The sequence below is a fragment of the Melospiza melodia genome, assembly GCF_035770615.1.
Source record: "Melospiza melodia melodia isolate bMelMel2 chromosome 7 unlocalized genomic scaffold, bMelMel2.pri SUPER_7_unloc_1, whole genome shotgun sequence".
NCBI lineage: Eukaryota > Metazoa > Chordata > Aves > Passeriformes > Passerellidae > Melospiza > Melospiza melodia.
In genome coordinates this window covers 3275336-3296963 of record NW_026948497.1, presented here as the reverse complement: position 1 = coordinate 3296963, position 21628 = coordinate 3275336, and the positions used below count along the sequence as shown (strand labels likewise).

At 55.7% G+C, this 21628-nt stretch overlaps 1 pseudogene; it reads left to right on the top strand.

Annotated features, from left to right (window-relative positions):
• The window catches only part of LOC134432716 (uncharacterized), an 899340-nt pseudogene that overhangs the window by 405944 nt on the left and 471768 nt on the right, over positions 1-21628 (top strand).

Below are 21628 nucleotides of genomic sequence, written 5' to 3'. Positions count from 1 at the left end.
CCTTCCCACATTCCAAGCACTTGTGGGACTTCTCCCTGCCATGAGGCTTCTCCACCAGCTCTGAGCTCTGGCTGCATCTCCGGCCGCCTTCTTGGCTCAGGGGGGCTCTTTCCTCCTCAAACCTACCTGGGCTGGGTTTGCAGCCCTTCCTTGTGAGGGATCTCTGGGGCTTTTCCTCCTCCTCCATCTGGCCATAGCTTGGGAATGATAGACACTGGTTTGGGGGAAACTAAGGTGGGAGTGCCTTGGAGTAGAGGCTCCTCCTGGCAAGGTCCATATCTGGAACTCAGCAGGATTCTTGTGTCCATGAAAATCTCCACGCATCAATATTTAGCCTGAAAAAACTCTCCCAAGGGCTCCCTATTGCTGATCTCTCCAGTTTTGGGGTTCCACAGGTTTCCTTTCCTTGGGATCACAGGGGTCCAATGGTTCCAGGGGTTCTTCATTCTCCGGCGTCCTGCTTAGGGATGATCCAGGGGCTTTTGGGGGTCCATGGGGTCCCTTCTACCCTGATGCTCTGCTTTGACATCCCAGGGGTCCCTCCTCTCCTGGCTCCCCCCCTTTCCAGTCTGCCAGGGTCCCCCAGCTCTGGGATTGCCCCTCTCTGCTCTCCCCACTCTGGGGGTCCCAGGGGTTCCCCTCCTCTGCTCTCCCGGGGGTCCTCAGGACCAATGTCCTCCCCTGCCCATACTGGGCAATGGCCGCGTGGGCCCCCAAAGATCCCCCAAGGGGCTCAGCTTTGGGCTCCTGCAAGATCCAAACCTACACACACAGAGAAAAAAACCTCCCAGGGACACCAGATGATACTTGGGGTCAATTTCACAATCTGTGAGCTCCAAACACACCCCAATAAAAAACCCTCACCGGGACCCCCCAATGGATTTGGGATGAGCTCCCTCTCCCCGATCACCTGCAGGGCGAGCTGGGGGCGATGGTCCCGTGGCTGCGGCCACAGGGGGTACAGGATCCTCCTGTTCCTCCTGTTCCTGCTCCCACTCCTCCTCTTCCTGCTCCTCCTTTTCCTCTCTCCATCCTCCTCCTCCTCCTTCCTAATCCCACCTCCTCCCCAGTTCCTGCCTTCTGTGTATTTAGAGTGGAGAACCTTGCTTGCATTTAGAACTAGAACAAAGATCCCAGAGGGAACAAGGCTTGCTGCTTTTAGTCAGAAGTATCAGTGACTAAAGGTCACGTTTCCTTTGGTTTGGTGCCGTCCTTGCTCCTCCTCAGTGTTCAGGCTGGGCTATGGGGTGTCCTTGTTTGCTGCATTTTCCGAGTTCCTCTTGCACCCTTCAGGCCATAGGCTGTGCCCTGGGAGGGTTCTTTGTGCTCCTTTGTGACACAGGAGAACCTTCCAGGCGGTTTCTGCGTGAGCTGCTGCTGGGATGTCTCAGGAACAGCGCCACGTCCCGGTGGTGTTCCCGTTGCTATGGGACACGGAGGCCTCAGTGCCCAGAGTGGCTCTGGGCTTGTTGCCAGAGGATCCTCCTGCCCGAGGCATTCTCAGCAGCCAGCCCAGAAGGTGTCCTTCTGTGCTTGCAGGTGTTATGTTTGCCCAATTATCCTATCATAAAAAAACCCCAAACAATATTTAAGGTAGCTGCAATTTTAATTAAATAGTTTAGAAAATATATAAATAAGGGATAATATGGTTCAAATAATAACGCATAAGCAAAAACAACCACGGGGTACGGAGGGCAGGGTTCAATGACCCTTGCCACTTCACGTACAAGCTTGCCAAGTGAAAGTCACCCCTTATATGCCATGTGTCAATGCCATCTCCTCCTATTTTCTGTTCGTCACTTTTTTGTCTCCGCCCTCCTCACCACCTTTACCACGCATGCGCCACCACTCGGTTTGGTGGTCGCACAAGTCTTTGGGGATCGTCACTGATGAAGGCCCTATAGTCTTCTTCGTTGTCCTTTAATTCACCTTTGGGTTACACATGCGCACCAAACCAGTATAATGTAAGCCAAGACTAACGTATCACTGCATCTACATATCAAGGCAAAAAATCCCTTATAATTAGCATTTTCTGTGACTGACCGAGGTTCTTGGTCATTTTTAGCAACTATATCTTCAGCTTCTTTCCTGTGGTCCTTGAAAAACATCTGCTGGGAAGGGGGGGGTGGAGCCTCTCCTCTCCCTCTCCTCCTTGGCATTACAACTTTTAACTATTAACTATTTTATTATTCTCAAATATTAATTACTGTATCAATATTGATTACTGTTTCAATTTTTATCAGCACAAATCATACCTATTTATCGCAAATCCCCCATTTCTCTTTTTGATCATTATTATTTGTGCTGTATTTAAAAAGCTGTGCCCTGATATCTTTTATATTTTTCAGAATTTTTGTTTCCTCGTTGTCTCTTTTCATCTTCAAACTTTTCCAGCATTTCTATTACTGCTTCTAGTCTTTCACACTCTCTTTCAAGTTTAGTTAGCATTTCCTGGTCTATTTCAATCTTTTTAGGTCCTTGTTCTTTAACAGGGGTCGATTTAGCTTTTAATACCATTATAGATCTTGATTTTCCTTTTTCTGCTGATTCTGAATCTAGAGATGTTGTAATCTGCATATTTTGAATCACTGATTCAAAAGATTAGCCTAATAGTTACAAAATCATACAAGGCAGAAACAGAAGTCCCAGAATTGAGCATAACAACATGAACTTTAACTTTTTTCTCCAAACATTTCCAAAGAGGTTACCCCACCAATCTGCTTTCAAGATTGAATTCCACTTTTGTAGTGGCACATGAGCTGCTCTTTTAATTTCCTCTACAAGTTTTGTGGTAGCTTCCCCATAATCATCAATTTCTACACAGCACTTAAATTCATTAAATCTCCCACAAGCTCCTCCTTCTTTTGCTAACAGATAGTCTAGGGCGATCCTGTTTTGATACACAAACGCCCGCATTTGTGTATATTGCCTGGCCAACATTTTTAAAGCATCAGAGGTGTGATTTGACACCACTTCCACTAGTGCTTGGAGCCTTATTAGTTTATTCAACAGGTAAATTGGCGTCCTATATCCCCATGACCCATCCTGAGCCCATGTTGCTGGGTCATAATATGCTATAATTTGTTCTGCAGGCCATTCATCCTCCTCCCATTTTTGATTCCCTCCTGCTGTTGGAAAATTTAAATTCAAATCTCCTTTATTCCACTACAGGGTTTCATACAGTGGAGTTCCTAGCACATTGCTCCTAGACCTCAGTAGAACAAAGAAGGAGGGTTGTATTACTCCCAAAGTACAGGTTCCTCCCCATTTTTGAGGTAACACACTGTATCCTCGTTGCTCACAAATCCAATATATCCCATCTGAGGCTTTCCATTTCTTATCAGTTTTTTCTCCAGTTGTTCCCAATAAGACCTCAGGCTGTCGATGGATTGGTGGGGGTTAGCTCCAGGACTTCTGTACCAGCATAAATTAATCTGTTCATCCCATTCACAATTTATTTCTTTTATTGGTCCCCAATATCCAACGGGGTTTTCAGGTCACTAAATTTTTGAACGATTATCTGTATTAACCACCAGTGTGGATTTACAAGGAGTATGCCCTATTATTTTATTAAATTTCCTTCCTTCTCGAGTTATACAAATGATTCCAATTACTTAATGGCTTAAAATCCATCCTTCAGGTCTCTTCAATGTTCCAGAAATTTAGGTATGGTTCCATTTTAAAAATTGCTCTGGAGGTAAGCTCTCACCTTTCCACGGCCATCTTTCAGCCATTTGTAGACCTCCACAAATCCAACATTTTGATAATCCTAATTCTGTAGCTATATCTTGTTGTAGTGTGTTCTATTAGTTTGTTTAATTTCTCCCCCATTTTCTGTAATGGTTCTTCCAGTTTTTCCCACCTTAGCTTTGTCAGTTATTATGTTCCCATGGCAAATCCCGCCATGATATTGTCTGTCATTTGGTTACCTTGGTTACTCCCACCACAGTTTATGTCAATCCTCTCTATTATATGATTTCCCCTCCCCTGTGTTTCTTTATATGTGAATTTGTTCTCCTCCCTGGGCCCAGTCAATCACTCCCCACTCCTCCTCGTTTGCCAGAATCTTCTGTGCTGAGAGAGACTTGATTGGCTGTGGCTCCGGGGCCCCTCCTTTACATTGTTTCTATTGGGTTTTTCCTCATGTCAATTATCCTAAGTTCACTCCCCTACCTTCCCCTATTGGTCCTTTGTAAACCCCTCCCTGGGATCCCTCCTCCCCTTTATAACCCTGTTGCACTCTTTGTTCTTGGTCACACGCTGGTAGACACTTTAGATTCAACGCCTGGGTGTCTGTCACTCCCTGGTTGATGATAAATCTGACAAGTCCCCAAGTAAAGAGTGTCCGGACTCTTTACTCTCGTTGGCCAGCAGCGATTCCATCCACTGTGAGCACAGCCCGAAGCCTTCTGACGCCGAGGGGTGCTCCCACATTTGCAGCTGGGTGTTGGCCACCCTTCTGCCAGCCGAATACCGGACTTTAAGGCCACACCTCGCTGCAGTTTGGTGTCCAACGTTGGGGCCTGGATTACGGCCGGACGCCTTGCCGTTTGGACCGACGGACCCCACGGATGGATTCCTTAGAGTCCACTGGCCACCGGACTACCCTCAGTTGCAGCAGACTCCGTTTTAGGGGTAGTGCTCCTGGGGGACCCGAAGTCGGAACTCCCCGCACCCGTGGAGGACTTCGGAAGACGAGAGCCACTCGCCCGGGTTTTCTCTTGTGCCACCGCTGGGTCAGGTAAGCCCCAGACTTGGTGGTTTCCCCCCTGCCTTTTTAACCCCCCCTTGGAGTTTATGCCCTGCTCTGGGGACCACTCCCTACCCTTTTCCCTAGAGGGCTGAAATCCCAAGCGGTTTCAGCTCCCACGTGGTGATCACGTGCTGCGGGAAGCCCGGCGGATGCTGCCTGCCCTGTCTCCTCTGGCGCCGCGTGGCGTTACCGCGTGGCACGGGGCAGGGGGCTGGCAGACACTGCCTGCCAATTCCGCTTTTCGTGCGCGTGGCTCTGCTGCTTTTCGTGCGCTGCAGGAAGCCCGGCAGACTCTGCCCACTGCGCCGTGCAGCGGAGCCCTCTGCTGCTTTTCGTGCACGCGGTTTCCCTGTACGGTGGCGCCGGGGCAGGCTTCGGGCTCTCTCGGTGTGGCACTGAGCGGCTGCTGCGGGTATTTCAGCGCGGGGCGGCTTTTCAGCACAGGTCGGCATGGCGCGGTCATCCACCTCCCCCCCGGGCGGCGCCCCCCCCCCCCCCCCCCCCACTGCCTTTCGCACGGTGTTTCAGAGCGGGGTGGCGTCGCCGCGGCTTTCAGTGCGGGTGGTACTGGTCGCAGTCTCCCCAGGAGCCCTGGCGGAGCCCCGGTCTTTTGGGGACAGCCCTCTCCCCCTCGTTTTTTATTTTTCCTTTCCCGTGGGGTCTGAATCCCCAGACTTCAGGCCAAACCTCACTGCCCAACATCCTTCCTTTCCTCGAGTTGAAACCCCAGACTTGGGGACAGCAAAGGGAGCAGGGGCCGGTGGCATGTACCTAAGTGCTTTAGTTTTCGTTTTCCTGGGTGGGTAGAGCACAACATCAAGAGTTCTAGATCCCTTTAAGGTAGCATTGTCTAGTGCTTCTTAGAGGTTAGACCATGGGTGCAGGTCTGATCAGGACTCAAACGAGAGTCTACTGTGTTGTTAAGGGTTTGTTGCCTAGGGGAGGGTCTCAAGCCCCCAAAAAGGAGTTGAAAATGTTAATTAAGTGGATCTTTTCTCAGTTCCCCGAGGTTTCCCCAGAAATTGCGAAGGAGCCACGGTTTTGGGCAGCTGTTGTAGCAAAATTAGAGCAGGCAGTCGACTCTGGGGAAACCCAATTATCTGTCGTGGCATACTGGGTGGGCAGAGTGTTAACCTCACTCCGACCGCCTGGGGAACTAAAGGAAAGTCCATCGCGTTTAAGTCTGGTCCCCAGTTCTCCCAGTTGTTGTGTTCCTATCCCTCATTCCTGACCCTCTTCCCTCAGGCAGGAGCCCTTGGGAGGGATTCTTAAGGCCAACAAGAAGCAGGGGGTTCACCTTGCCCCTGCTCCCTCTCGACCGGCTTGGCCACCTCCTCCGAAGAGTCCTGGCCAGTCTCTTCGGAGCCCTCCTCCCTATCCCTCTGCCCCTCTCCCTAAGTCCTCAGTTGCCACTCCTAAGGTTGTCAGGTTCGATGAACTGGCTCAAGATGGCTCATAGGGAGCACAAAATGGCAGAAACCTCATGGTTTTTCCCGCCACAACCCCTTCTCCCTCCCACAATCCTTCCCTTGATCCATCCCCTTGTCCTGTATCCCCTCCCTCCATTCCTCCCCCTGCTCCTCTCCCTACTCCGCCCATGGCTCCGCCTCCCGCAAACTCCTGCCTAAACCCTCCTCCCTATTCCACCCCGCCTCCGAACTCCACCCCGGAGGTGGAGAAAACCAACTTGCCAGGCACAAGCCAGTGCCCCTCCTAAGTGCCAAGCCCCGCCTCAGCCTCCCTCCTTTTCAGTTCCCACGCTCCTCCTTCCGGTTCCCACGCTTTGTGTTCCGGGGGGTGGGGGGTGGGTGGGTGGATGCCCGGAAGCCAGGGCAAGCACCTTTATTGGAAGCTGCCCCGGTTACATACCGCCTCAGTGGGGAGGGGAGTTCTCAGGCCCAGTGGGTGCCGCTTGTACAGGCCCAGATCAAGGAACTGTGCAAGGCCCAGAGGGAGCTCTTCCAGGAATCGGAGTATTTCCGGGGTCTCCTTTGCTCAGTCCTTTCTCCGGGAGACCTGGTGCCGGCGGACCTGAGGGCTCTCTTCTCTAGCCTTTTGGGGCCCATGGAGTTTAGGGTCTGAGTGGCAGAATGGGGGAGGGAGATTGTGGAGGTTCTCCCAGTGCTCTGGGGAAGCCAGGCCATGTCTCACGATGCGGACGGCTTGGTACTATCCACGGACCATCTGGTGGGCACCGGGGTTTGGGCAAGCAGGGCAATGCAGTCAAAGGTTTTGTTCTCTGCTCAGCTATTGGAAACCTGCAAGGCCACAGAGCGTGCTTTTTACAAGCTCTCCTCTGCCACATCACAGCTAGAAGTGGAAGAGGTGAAGCAGGGCACACAGGAGCCATATCTCGTGTTTGTTGTTAGACTGTATTGGTTTGTAGAGGCTCAGGTTCTGGGAGAGCGAGAGAGAGAGAGGATGTTATGAGGCTGATGGCCTACCTGAATGCCAATGTGGCATGCAGGGGGGCCATCCGGTCTCTCCCCCTGAGCCCTCGACCTACAGTCGAACAAATGATAGAAGTCTGTGCGAGGAAGGTTCCCCTTCAGGATCCGAAGATGTGCCCCAAGAGAACATCAGTGGCTTTTGCAGAGTTTCCATTCATCGAATGCCCTGAAGCCGAAGCTGCTGCTGCTGCGAACGGACGTTTAACACCAGGTTCCAGCAGGAGGACGATGGCAACCCATCGTTGTCATCTCTGTGTCAAGATGGGGCACTGGATGCTGCAATGTCCCCTGCGGCACAGGTTTCTTGAGTTGAGAAAAAAGGATGGGGAGGGAGGTAGCGAACAAAAAAACTAACTTATGAGCGCAGCCCCTCCCTGCGCCAGGACAAAAATAAGGCGGGCCAATTAACATCCAGCAGGGAGGGAGGAGTAAAGGGAGAGCCACCATACACGTTACCGGATTTGACTTATCTGTTATCGGATTTGGCATTTAGCACCTGTGAGTTGTAGCCTAACCCTGTTCTTACCACCTTGTCTTCTGCTTCCCCTTACAGGCTGCAGCTAACTAGGGAAATCTATCTTCCCAACAGCGATTTTCAGCTGGTGTCTGCCGATCTGCAACATCTCGGTCGCTGGAGGAAATTAGGACGGTGCAGGTGGACCATTGTCAGTGATACAAAGCACACACCGCGTGACCTTCACATCGTCCTGGGGCTGGTTACTACAGACCGGGACCGTTGCGTGGTGGGGCTGTACTGTGTCCGACCCCCACTCTTCCTCCCCAAAGGTCAGATTATTGCCCAGGCCATTCCAGTGCCAGAGGAGACACACTGGCAAAGATCATCCAAGATACATCGCCTCCAACTGTGGCCTGGGCACAGGTAGTGGGGAGGGAGAAACCCCGACTAACTTGTCAACTTTCTTTAGGGGGAGATCGAAAAATAGTGAGGGATCTGTGGGACACAGGGGCAGATGTGACGATCATTCCCTCTCGGGAGTGACTGTCACATTGGGGCTTGCAAAACGCAGCTGGAACCATCCAAGATGTAGGGGGTCTCCAATTGGCCAAGCAATCAAGGAGCATTGTACAAATTATGGGACCAGACGCGCAATTGGCTTCTGTGCGCCCGTTCGTATTAGATTACACCGAGCCTCTCTGGGGGAGAGACCTTTTAGCCCAGTGGGGAACCAAAATTGACCTTCCCAAGGCTCCCCAGGTTTTTCGGGCAGTGGCCACTGAAGAGTGCCGGACCTGGAAGCTGGAATGGCGGACTGATGAACCAGTACAGGTCTTGCAGTGGCCACTAAACAAACAAAAATTGAAGGCGCTCAATGAGCTTGTTCAGGAGCAGTTACTTCAGGGCAGTATCGTGGAGACTATGTCTCCCTGGAATTCTCCAGTTTTTGTGATCAAGAAGCCCAATAAACATAAGTGGCGGCTCCTGACCAACCTCGGCCAAATTAAGGAAAAAATAGCAGACATGGGGTCTCTCCAACCAGGGATGCGCTCCCCGGCAATGGTTCCCCGAAACTGGAATTTGGCTGTTGTTGACATCAAATATTGTTTCTTCCAAATTCCCCTACACCCTGACGATGCCCTGCGTTTTGTGTTCACAGTTCCTTCCATCAACTGTGAGTCCCCAGACAAGCGCTACCACTGGCGGGTCCTTCCGCAAGGAATGAAGAACTCTCCAGTGATCTGCCAGTGGTATGTTGTTTCTCTGCTGTCCCCCATTTTTGCAGCCCTCGGGGATGCCGTCGTGATTCATCATTATATGGACAACATCCTCGTGTGTGCGCCCGACGATAGTCTCCTTGCCCGTGCGCTTGACCTGACAACCAATGTGTTGGTTGCTGCAGGGTTCAAGCTCCAGCAGAACAAGATTCAACGGATGCCACCTTGGAGGTACCTGGGCCTTGAAATTACCAAGTGGACCATTGTGCTGCAGAAATTGGCGATAAGGACTAAGGTCCAGATCATTGTGGATGTCCATCAACTGTGTGGGTCTTTAAATTGGGTGAGACCCTGGCTGGGCATTTCTACCGAGGACCTGGCCCCCCTTTTCAATTTGTTGAAAGGGGGAGAGGGGCTTAGTTCCCCTAGGACTCTCACCCTAGAGGCTTAGGTAGCTCTGGAGAAGATCCAAAAGGCTATTTCGGCCAGGCAGGCCCACCGTTATCACCCGGGCTTGCCATTCAAATTCATAATACTGGGAAAATTGCCACACCTCCATGGCATTATCCACCAGTGGGACAGGACGCTGAAGGACCAAGGCTGGGGAGATAAGCTGTTATTCATAGAGTGGGTCTTTCTCAGCCACCATCAGTCCAAAAGAATGACAAGGCCACAGGAGCTGGTAGCCAAACTGATCGTCAAAGCAAGATCGAGGATCAGGGAGTTGGCAGGATGCGATTTCGAATGCATTTACATACCAATTGAATTGGAGTCGGGCCAACTAAAAATGAAGACCTTCAATGAACTGCTGCAAACTAATGAGAACCTTCAGTTTGTGTTGGACAGTTACACTGGGTGTATTGCAGTAAATCGGCCAGCCCACAAATTGTTTAATTCGGAGTTTAAATTATCACTCAAAAAGGTTCAAAGTAAGGAGCCTCTAGATGCCGTGGCAGTTTTTACAGACGCGTCGGGAGCATCCCAACAAAGTCAGTTATGACTTGGAAGGATCCTCAGACTCAGCAGTGGGAGACAGATGTTGCTATCGTGGAGGGTTCTCCACAAATTGCTGAGTTAGATGCAGTCATCAGGGCATTCCAGAGGTCCCAGGGACCTTTCAATTTGGTAACAGATTCTGCGTATGTCGCCGGTGTAGTGTCCAGAGCTCAATCAGCAGTTCTGCAGGAGGTCTCAAACCAAAAATTATTTGAACTACTTACGAGGCTCGTCGATTTAGTCTCCCACCGTGAGCATCCATTCTTTATAATGCATGTGAGATCGCATACTGACCTGCCTGGGTTCATTGCTGAGGGCAACCATCATGCCGATTCCCTGGCCGCAGCTGCAGTCACGGTGGGCCCACTCCCAGACGTGTTCGGCCAGGCTAAGATCAGCCACCAGCTCTTCCATCAGAACGCGCCTGGCCTGGTCCGGCAATTCCATCTGACCCAGGACCAGGCCAAGGCAATCGTGGCCACATGTCCCCAATGCCAGCGAGACCAGATGCCCACCATTGCCTTGGGGGCTAATCCCCAGGGCTTGGCGAGCTGTGAGGTGTGGCAGATGGACGTGGCACACATCCCTTCTTTTGGTAGATTGTGTTACGTCCATGTCTCAGTGGATACCTTCTCCGGAGCTATCTATGCCTCTGCCCACACAGGGGAGAAGGCCGCGGATGTCCAGGAGCATCTGCTTCTGGCGTTCGCTGTCTTGGGCATCCCTAGGGCCATCAAAACTGACAATGGCCCAGCATATATGTCCAAGGAACTGCGGAGCTTCCTGCAGCAATGGGGAATGGAACATAAGACCAGCATCCCCTATTCCCCAACAGCCCAAGCCATGGTGGAGAGGGCCTACCAGAGCCTGAAGAAGATCTTAGATAGGCAGCAAGCGGCTGTGAAGGTGGAGACCCCCCACATCCGGTTGTCAAGAGCACTTTACACCCTCAACTTCCTCAATTGCTCTTTTGACAACCCCAACCCTCCGGTGGTCCATCACTTCGGCAGTCACCAGCAGCTGCAGCCTAAAGCCAGGCCGCCGGTCCTTATCAAGGATCCGGAGACCTGGCGGACGGAGGGGCCATTTGACCTGGTGACCTGGGGGAGAGAATACGCTTGCGTGTCCACTCCCTCAGGCCCCCGCTGGATACCCTCAAAATGGGTCAGGCCCTTCGTCCCGAAGCAGGGGACGCAGAAAGGGGCTGTGCCACGGGTCCAGGTAGTGTGTTGGTGGTGGCGGAGGAAACCCTCCACTATAACATCTTCCTTTTTCTCTGAACTTTCTCCCATTCCTGAAGCAGAGCCCTCTTCTCCCTCTTCTCCTTCTCCTTCCGATTTTCCATTAGTTTGTGAGTCTCGAACCTCATCTCCTGTTTCCTCCCCATCTTCTTCAGATTTAAGTTGGTTGTTTGGGGCAAAACCATCAGAGTGATTTCCTTATACTTTCACCATTTCTCTTTTGTTTTAGTACATCTCCCTGATGGCCCCCGCATCGTCACCAACGGCTCCCAACCCGGGCATTCTGCTGGCAACCTACGGACTCCTGCTGCCATCTTCGAAACCATGGGTCATCCCCCAGCCAAAGGTCAATGTCTGGCGTGCCTTGGCTCAGTCTTTAGGACAAGACCACATTTGCCTCAACACCAGCACAGCAGAGGACCCAATGTCGTCTTGTCTTGTGGGGATCCCTTTCGCTCCAGGCGAGTTTCCCCCTGCCTTTCAGTCAGCCTTTTCCCCTATTTTGGCCCGGAGCCTTACTATCCTCCCCAGTTTTGATTCTAGTAACGCCTGGAGCGACGGAGTGTTTAGGCTGGATCCTTTAGCCTCCGAGCCCACAGAATTACATCTTCTCGGTTCTGCCAACTCCTCTATCTGTTTTCAGTTCGATTATACTTTAGCTCCTATAAAGAAGGGCGTGGAGGTGGTCCAGCAAACTAAAAAAGAATATCAAGCGAATCAGTGGTGCAGAGCCGTATTAAAGATCAGCGGTCCCACTACCACTGGACAGATCCCTTATGCCCTTCCCAGGGGAGTGTTTTTGATTTGTGGCAACCAAGCGTGGGCAAGCTTCCCCTCTGGTCTGATCAGAGGGCTGTGCACTTTTGGCAGAGTGACGCTCTTTACCCCCAACATCACCCAAATTGTCAATTGGAGAAAAACAAACGTCACGTCCGAATTGGCCAGGTCTAAGGATCTTAAGGATCTCACTGAGGACTGTGATGACAAAATTACTCATTGGTCTCACTCAAAATCCGTCACTTTTACCATCCTATTGCCGTGGGTATCAGTGGCGAAATCTCTGGGTGAATTGGGCTGCCTGGAGTGTTGGGTGGCTAAACAAGCCAATCTTACCTCAGCTGCTCTATACGACCTCCTCACAGACAAGGAAATAACAAGAAAGGCGACACTCCAAAACAGGGCAGCAATAGATTTTCTATTGCTGCTTCACCATCACCACTGTGAGGAGTTTGAGGGCCTCTGCTGCATGAACCTGTCCTCACGAGCCGAGGACGCCAGGCACTGAGTGAAACGCCTTCAAGACCTTCTGCATCAAATAAAACAAGAAACATCTGACTGGCTGGGGGACACCTTCAAGGGTTGGGGCCTTAGCGGGTGGGCCAGTTCAGTTTTAGAATCAGTTAGTAAGGTTATTTTAAGTTTGATTATACTCTTGATTCTTGTTACTGTGATCCGTGGACTGGTCAAAAGACTGATGACAAAAGTAGCAACGCCAAGTGTGAACCACACCACCGTTCCCCTCAATGAGCCCGTCGAGTTGGAGGACCTCTCCTCAGAGGCCGGAGAAGCCATGGATGAGGAAGGGGCAACCACGCCACCCTTTGACCACCTATGGGCGGATGGACTCCAAATTGAGGAGGGCAAGACTTGGCTGGACCAGCCGCGGGTCCCTGCAGTTTAAGTTTTATATGGACTTTTCCATTCTTTCTAATTTTATTTGGTAAAAAACGGGGAGATGTTGTGGTGTGTTTGTTAAGTTTATTGTATTACTCCCCCATTTTTGTATGGTTCCCCCCGTTTTATGTAAATGGTTCTGCCCTTCCCAGTTTTCCCGCCACTTGTATTGTCAGTCTTTTAAGTTATATAATTCCTCCTCCCCCCTCATCTCCTTATATGTAAACTTTTTCTCCTCCCTGGGCCCAGTCAATCACCCCCCACTCCTCCCAGATTTCCAGAATCATCTTCTCTCTGGCGGTTGTGGTAGGCTGTGGTCCCGGGGCCCCTCCCTTACTTTATGCTTATTGGTTCTCATCTGTTGCTTGTCATGTTTAGTTCACTCCCTTCCCTTCCCTGATTGGCCCTCTGTAAACCCTTCCCCTTGAATCCTTCCCCCTTTATAAGCTTGGTTCACCCTCCCCTCTTGGTCACTCCCTGGTTGGTTTCCTTGGGCGATAAGCCTGACTTCACCCCCAGTGAGTGTCCTGCTCCTTACTCGTCCTACCTGCAGCGAGATCCTGTCTGCAGCCAGCACAGCCTGAGGCCTTACGACGCCGAGGGGTGCTGGCAGGGAACGCAGCTGGGTGTCGGCCTTTACCTCAGCTAGCCAGACACTGACCTTTTGGGCCACATACACCTCACCACAGCTGTCCTCAAGGGATTCATCTCCTCCGCGGCTGCCTCAGTTTGCTCCAGTGGTCAGAGGGGTCAGGCTGGAGAGAGGCTTGGCTGATGATAAAAATGGGTGCTGCCCAAAGGATAAAAAGGAAAGAAATGAACTGTTACTTTCCAAAGTGAAGTTCCTCACAGGGTCTGTTGCAACAGGACAAAGGGAAATGGTTTGAAGTTCAGGAGGGGGAAGCAGGCACAGATTACATCTAAGGAAGAATTTTTTAACCAGCAGAGTGGGGAAACACTGACAGAGGGTACCCAGAGATGTGGGAGGTGCCTCCTCCCTGGAACCATCCAAGCTCTGGTCAGGCAGGGCTCTGGGCCCCCTGAGCTGCTTGAAGATGTCCCTGCTCGCTGTGGGGCACCAGGCCCAGATGAGCTCCAAAGGAGCCTGCCAAGCCACAGCAGGCGAGGATTCTGCTTGCTCTGCGTGTGGAACGCAGCCAGACTAGAGACTGTCGGAGGGGGCCCCACAAGAAAACCCCTCCCTGGCGCTGCTGCTTCCCCTGCAGCCCCTGGCCCTCAGCTGCAGCAGCTCCTGGGCAGCCCAGCGCCGCTCCTCGTCCGGCTCCAGGCTGCACTCGAGGCAGTCCCGCAGCAGAGCCGACAGGCGCCGGGGCTCCTGCAGCTGCGGGGTCCCGTTCTGCCGGATCAGAGTGCGAGCCTGCAGGGAAAGCAAACTCAGCGCTCTGCCAACTCCCTTCACACCCACACGGGCTCACATCCACTCCGGAGCCTCAGCCCCAGCTCCAGGGGCACTTTCCTCCCTGCCACAGATGCTGCTCAGAGCTCATTTTGCTATGCCAGCCAAAAAACCCAAACCCTGGGGCTGCCACAGCCACTGCAACAACCAAATGATCTCGCCTTGAGAGCCAGTTCCATTGGCTGACTCTGTCAGTATGAACCTCCATCAGAAATAGCACATTTTGCTTCTCCAAATGGAGACACCAGCTTTACAGGCCATTTCCCAGAGTCAGTGTTGTCTGCCTGTGTTATTTCAGAGGATTCTTACATCAAGTGCATCTCTGCAGTGCCACTGACACTCAAGTAAATGCATTCCTGATGCCCCATCCCAGACACTGCCAGGCAAGAAACAGGAGGTTTGTGATGCTGAAAGCTCAGGCTTGGTGACACAGAGAAAGTAGCTTGGACTAGGAAAGAAATATGTTAGACTTTGGGAATGTTAAACAATCATCTTCATTTTTTCAACAAGTTTCCCAGTGAGAAGAATCAGGGGGGAAATCATCTCACAAAACTCTTTTAGAAACTGCTGCAGAAATCTTGTTGGGTTTGGGGGCAGGATGTGGGGTTGATGTGAGGTTTTCTTGCAAGGTAACATTAGACCTGATGCACTTGCTTCACATTTTCAGGTCATCCTCACAGCCAAATGAGCTACAACAACATAAATCCTAAAGCAAATTGTTGCTGGAGACTGAAGAATATTCTTCTGTGTTGGGGCTGGAGTCCTCTGGGAATTCCCTTCCCATGTGCAGAAACCTCCAGCTGCTGCTCCCAGTGCAGGGTCCCCCTGTGCTCACAGGCCTCTGCAGCCACTGCAGAATTTGCCTCTTACCATGGCCGCCGTTTCCCTGAAGTAAGGAGGTTCTCCTTCCACCATCTCGATGGTCACAGTGCCAAAGGCCCAGATGTCCACCTTGGGGCCATAAGGAGATCTGGTCACAACTTCTGGGGCCATCCAGAGTGAGCAGTGTCCACCATGGAGCTGCGCTGGTCCTGCTCAGGGCTGAGCTGAGCACAGAGGCCAAAATCAGCTGAGGACAGAAACAAACCCTGTTAAAGGCAGCTGGAATGAGGAAACCAAGCACCAAGATTCCCCACTCTCAATCTGAGAGTGCAGTAGTGAAGTCAGCTGGAAAAGCCCTCAGGGCTGTAGCCAAGGAAAGGAATGATGGAACTGGACCCTTCAAGAAACCATTGAGGAAGGGGCAGGGGATGTGAGAGAAGAGGGGAAGGAGGCGGGAGGAGGAGCGGGGAGGGGGGGGAACGATTGAACCGGGGGAAGAGAAGGGGGAGATGAGGAGAGGAGCAGAAACAGGAAAAGTAGCGGGGACACCCGGCCTTCATCGAGGTGTCCACGGGGGGGCCAGGAAGATGTGGAACTCCCAGCCAGGTGTGTTCCCAACACGGAGGGCTCTGACCCTGGGGGTCACCCGGGATTATCCAGCGTGGATCCTCCCACGGGGGATAGAGATGGAGCGGCGCACGGAGCTCGTCCCGCACCGGGCACTGCGGGATCCGCGGGCAGCGACCCCTCTCCCTCCTCCTCCCGCGCCCAGCCCCCACCCTTTGTCCCCCTCCCTTTGCCCAAATCCGTCCCATCCCCCCCCCCCCCACACCCCTCCCCATCGCCCCCCCAATAAAAGGCCCCGGGCCCAACTGGGAAGCTTTACTGGGAGCACTGGGAGCAGGCACTGGACGGGGGCAGAGCGCCAGTGGGGCTGGGGGGGACACGGGACCCCCCAAAATCAGCGGAGCGGGGACGGAGCGGGGAGTCCCGGCCGGGCCGGGGCCCACGGGGAGGGGCTGCGGCCGCCGCAGGAGCTCTGTGGGCAGAGAAAAGGGGGTGACACCGGGCTGGGGGCCCTGGCGGGAGCGCACACGCTCCGCCACGGCGGGGACGCCACCCCCGGCACCCGCCCTGACCTTCTTGCTCAGGGAGAAGCCGAGCCCCAGCGCCAGGAAGACGAAGCCCAAGACGAAGCCCCCAGTCCCCGTCAGCAACTTGCTGCGGGCGGCGTCCGGCGGCATCTCTGGGGGGTCCGCAGGGCTCAGCAGCCCCAAAATCTCTCACCGACACACCAAGGCGCTCCGAGCGCCCCCTCCAGGCTCATTCCAGTCCCTTCCAGTCGCAACCGGCATCCTCTAAACCCCCTGCCCTTTGCACCCAGCGCCCCCAAACTCCCTCCCAGTCACACCCAGCACCCCCAAACTCCCTCCCAGTGCCCACCACGACCCCTTCAACCCCATCCCACCCTCCCCAGCATCCCCCAAACCCCTGCCCAGCCCTTGCCCAGCCCCCAGCCCCTCTCCCAGTCCCAGCCCGGCTCTCTCCAGCTCCCTCCCAGTGGCTCCCAGCACAGCCCAGCGCCTCTGCCAGCGCCCCCAGGGGCTCCCCCGTACCCCAGTGCCGCCTCAGGGGCTGCTCCAGGCTGACGTGCTCCACCTGGCAGCTGTTGCTCACCCCGCGCCGGGGCGGCGTTTCCAGCAGCACCAGCAGCTGCTAGGTCCAGTCCCCGTTGGGGACCACGTCGGTGGCCACCACGTGCTCCGAGAGCTCCTGCTGGCCCTGGAACCACCTCACCTGGATGGCAGCAGGGTAGAAATCCATCACAGAGCAGAGCAGGCGTTTCGGGCTGGGAGCTCGAGGGGGGCACCAGCGAGGTGGACACGCTGGGAGGCACTGGGAGAGAGAGAGGAGAGGGCTGGGTTTGGCTGGAAAGGGACTGGGAATGGGCTAGAGAGGGACTGGGAGCGATTGGGGTGGCGCTGAGAGAGATGGGACAGGGTGGGGCACACTGGGACGGATGTTGGACGTCCGGGCTTGAACGGAGAATGAACTGGGAATTAATTTTGAATGGATTTGGAATAGCCTGAGAAGAGGAGGGAGGGACTTTGGAAGTACTGAGAGCGACTAGGATGGCACTCAGAGGGATTTTGGTGGCCCTGGAATTAACTGGGAATGAAGTGCGCGGCACTGGGAGGCCGACTCCAGCGCGGGGCCCTCGGGATTTGAGCGCCAGGGACTCTGCATGGCAACCGATGAGTCACCGGAAAGACGCGCTCTCATTGGCTAAAAGGAGCCGGCTACACGGACAACCTACACGGGATGGACACGCCGGGCAGGCACAGGGATGGACTGGGACGGACTGGGAGGCCCCGGGGTTTTTCTGAAAGCGGGCTGAGGGCCCTGGCCCTGATGGTGAGGTACATCCACCACTGGCTCACAGCCAATGAGTCTGCTGGGCACAGTCTGGACAAGGCCCTTCTGGAGCTGACCCAGGAACACCCCTGTGACGTGGTGATCACCCTCTTGCGCTGGGCCCCATCGTGTGACAGGTAGGGCAGCCCCACGTGCCTTGAGGGCTTAGGCTTCACCTGCCCGTCACCCTGTAGAGCCTGTCCCTGCTGACTGCCAGACAGGCGGGCAGTTCCAGGATCCTCTGGATCCTCTGTTTTCCAGTGCTGCCATGTCAGCTCCTGAGCCTGGTGCCACGCTCCCTCCCTGCCCCTCCGGGCCTGTACCCACATGGGCTGGCTGGCCACTGCCGGCCAGGGGCAGTGGGCAGAGGCAGGGCTGAGGGCCAGCGCGGGGCCCTGCAGCTGCCCAGGCCACGGCGCTGTGGCCGAGCCCGCCCTGACACAGAGCTCTGACCCCACAGAGCTGCCGCCACCATGTGCGGAACCATCATGTCCTCGAGCAGGACTGCGGAGCCGGCGCTGCAGCTGCTCCTCCATGTGCTGAGCGCCTGGCCAGTGCACAGCGTGTGCACCTCCAATGGGGATGACGCAGGAGTCTTTGCCCTGGCTGGGAGTTTCTGGTGCCGGCCTTTGCCAGCCCCCAGGCCGCCTCTCCAGCAGCCAGCTCTCTGTGCTCCCCCCAGCTGCATCTCCCTGCCTCAGGCACTGGGCTGAATCCTGCCTTAGGGGCAGGGCTCAGGGGCACCAGGCCGGATGCTCCCCCCGTGTCTCCCTCGACCTCTCCCTCGCACGCTCGGGCCCTGCCACGTGGATGTCTTGGCACTGAGCGTTGTCTCTGGCTGTTTTATTTCATGCAGGGAACCGTGGCACTGTGGAAAATCTTCAATCTGGCCTGGCGCTCGCCTGCTGTGCTGGAGTATTTCCCCAGTCTCTTTCTGCATCTGCTCTTCCAAGCTTACATCAGCACGCAGGAGATGCCAGAAGAGGTTGAGACCTTCTGGCAGGGATGCCAGGAGCAACACGGCCTCTCCGCCAACCCCAACAGGTGCTCCGTGCCAGTCCTCCCAGTCTCCCCATCCCTCCCATGCCCCAGGGCAGGAGCCGGGGCTCCCAGCGTGACCTGGCCTTTGCTCTGCACACAGCTTTGCGCTGCAGACCCTGAAGGCCCTGCTCTGCCAAATGCGCTATGAGCACGTGGTGCTGTCCATGGAACGCAAGCGTGCCTGGGACACGCTGCTCTGTGCCGACACCCACCACTGTGCAGTGGGTCTGCTGGCCAAGTGAGACCTCGTTCTCCCCACCGCCCCTCTCCTTTGTGCCCACAACACCGCACACCGTCCCCGTGCTCATGGGCGGCAGGGCCTTGTCACCAAGGGAGGGATGAGCAGACTGGAAAAGGCCGGCAGAGGAGGGTGCCCGGGAACAGCCACCTCCCAAAGCGCCCCCGGGGTGCTCGGGAGCAGAGCAGAGCTCTGCCAGTCAGCCCTGGGAGAGGTTTGCCCGCCCGGCCCAGGAGCAATGGTGCCTTTTCCTCCCTGCCAGGGAGATGCGCCGTGTCTCCATCATCTGGTGCTGTGGCATGGCATCCTGCCTCTTTGAGCTGCTCAGCCAAGGCGTTTCAGACTGGGAACTGCCCGCCCTGGCCTTCCTGGTGGAGGTGAGCCCCATGGCCAGCGCTGCCTGGCTGAGCTGCCTCCCAGCCCTCTGCCCTCTCGTAGCCGCAGCTGCCTGGGACGCTGCCTGTGCCCTGTGCTGCTGCCTTGGCTCGGCCCTGTGCACTTCTGAGCTCCTGCCAGCTGGCACCTCTGTGCCTGCTCTGTGCCTTGCAGCTCCTGGATTGCCTGGACTTGAGCGAATGCATTGAACAAGTCCTGGAGATCCTGACAAGGCACCTGCAGAGCCAGTCCAGGGAGATGCGTCGCGTGGCGCTCCGAGGCCTCGTGGTGCTCACCTTGATGGTGAGAAGGAGGCAGCAGCTGAAGCTGTGCTGGCAGCGTGGGGCTGGGGCAAGCAGCCCCTTGGGCTTAGCTGGGCTTTGGCAGCTGTGGCAGCTGCTCCCAGCTCTCCAGGCTCGCTGTTCAGCTGCCTGAGTGCTTCGGTGTTGGGAATTTAGCTGACTAGAGACTGGAAAAGTACAGGGCCATGGCTAATTCCAAGTCCTGCACCTGCAAGATAGCGTGTCCTTGGGCCTAGCTGAGTATCATAACGAAGTGAACAGAGAGACGTGAGAAGTAGAGAACGTAGGCCCAAAGGAATGAGGAACAATTGATGGTATAGTTTAACCAACAGATCGCTTGGCTTACAGAATATTCATAAGCTTATTATTTGCTGTAAAAGTGTTTGATGCTTTCTGCAATAAACAGGACCTGTTGATGACCACCTGGTGTCCTGGTCTCCCTACTTTCGACACTTCGGGACAGGCCTTTGGCCTCTGAGCCCTGCAGCAGCAGCAGCAGCGTGGGGTTGCCCAGCCTTGTTTTGCACACAGGATCCAAGCATGTACAGCCTGACTGAAAGCCTTGTGAAGCTACTGTGGGATAGGGATGAAGACATCGTGGAGAAGACCCTCATTGTGCTCAGCCTCGTGATGCTGCAGAAAGACCTGGCAATAGCCAGCCCCATCGCCCTGCAGCTGGCTGAGGCGCTCTGGCACCTCTTTGTCAATGTGAGGCTCTGTGCCCTCAGCCACGGGCACTTGGGTGCTGCCTTGGGCCTGGGCACAGGGGGGCCTGGAGCAGCGGATGTGGAGGACTTTGGCTTCCTTTCCAACAGGACAACAGCCTTGTGCAGCTGCTCTCCATTTGCCTCTTCCAAGATGTGATCATGCTAGTAGTGGCGAAGGGAGAAAAGCCCCTGAAGAAGCCTGTGAGCCAGAGCCTGCTCCCACTCTTCTTCCACTGCCACGATGAGAACCGGTGTGTGGCACAGGTGAGGCCTCCTGGGTGTCCCCATGGAAGGGGGCTCAGCTGTCTCCCCACCCCCTGGCACCTGACGGGCTCCAGCCTCCTCCCAGCCCTGGCACAGAGATTCGGCTCCTGTGCCCTGGGCTGTGGTGCCATCTCTGGGTCTCTGCTGCTCTGCAGGCCTCTCGGGAAACGCTGCTTTCTGCAGTGAGGTTCCTGAAGAGGAAGGATCTCAAGCAGCCGCTGCAGACGGATCAAATGTGGAGATTTGCTGAGTGCTTGGTAAGGACAGCCTGGAATGCCCAGCCCAATCCCCGGAGCCTGCCCACGGCGCCCAGTCTGTGGGGTTGGCAGCTGTGGCCCCTGCCCAGTGCCGCACGCAGGGGCACCGGCCTGCGCCCCACACGCCGCTCCCTTCCCTGGACCATGCGGGCTCTGCTCCAGGCTCCTGTGGCCCCACGGCCGGTGCCGACGGAGCCCCGAGCCAGCCGGGCTCTGCTGCGGGGCGGCACCGCGGCTCGCCGGGCCCTGTGCCCCGTGCCGAGCCCGGCGCCTGCGGCTGCTGGCCGGGCCTCGGGGCTCTGTGGGCAGGGGGAGCAGCGCCGGCCCAGGGAGGGATCGCCTGGCCCAGGGGCAGGGCCCGCATCAACCCTTTCCCTCCGTGCCCTGCCGCTCTCTGCAGCTGGCAGAGGACAGGAGCCGAGCGGCCGAGCACCTGCGCCTGGCCCTGCCGTCCCTGCGGAGCGCACAGGAGGCCCTGCGAGAGGCGGCCGTCAGGTTCATGGGTGAGCGCCAAGCCCGGCTCCCTCCCCGGCCCGCCCCATTGCCGCAGCTCGGCCCCGGCCCCGCCTGCTGTGCCGGCAGCAGGATCCGGGCGCGGGCATGGGCAGCCCCCGCTGGCCTGGGCATTGCTGCTGCCGCCCTCTGGCAGCCGTGCCCTGGGGCGGCAGCGTGCGCCAGGGGCCCGGGCTGAGCCCTGCCGGGCCAGCAGGGCGTGTGGCCTCAGGGCTGGCAGCGCCCGTGGGCGGCAGCTGTGCCTCTGAAGGCAGGACACGCTCTGTGTTCCCCAGGGCTGGCCGGGCGCTACCTGACAGGGCAGCAGCCGCAGTTCCGCATCATCTGCAGCGGTGAGTGAGGCCCGGGGGCTCTCGGCGGGGGCTGCCGCTGGCAGCTGCGTTCCCTGGCCCGCCTGCCGACGGCTCCGCTCCCTGCGCGCCCCAAGGGCAGCGGGGCCACAGCGCAGACACCTTGCAGGGGCCTGCGGGACATTCCTGGCCAGCAGCT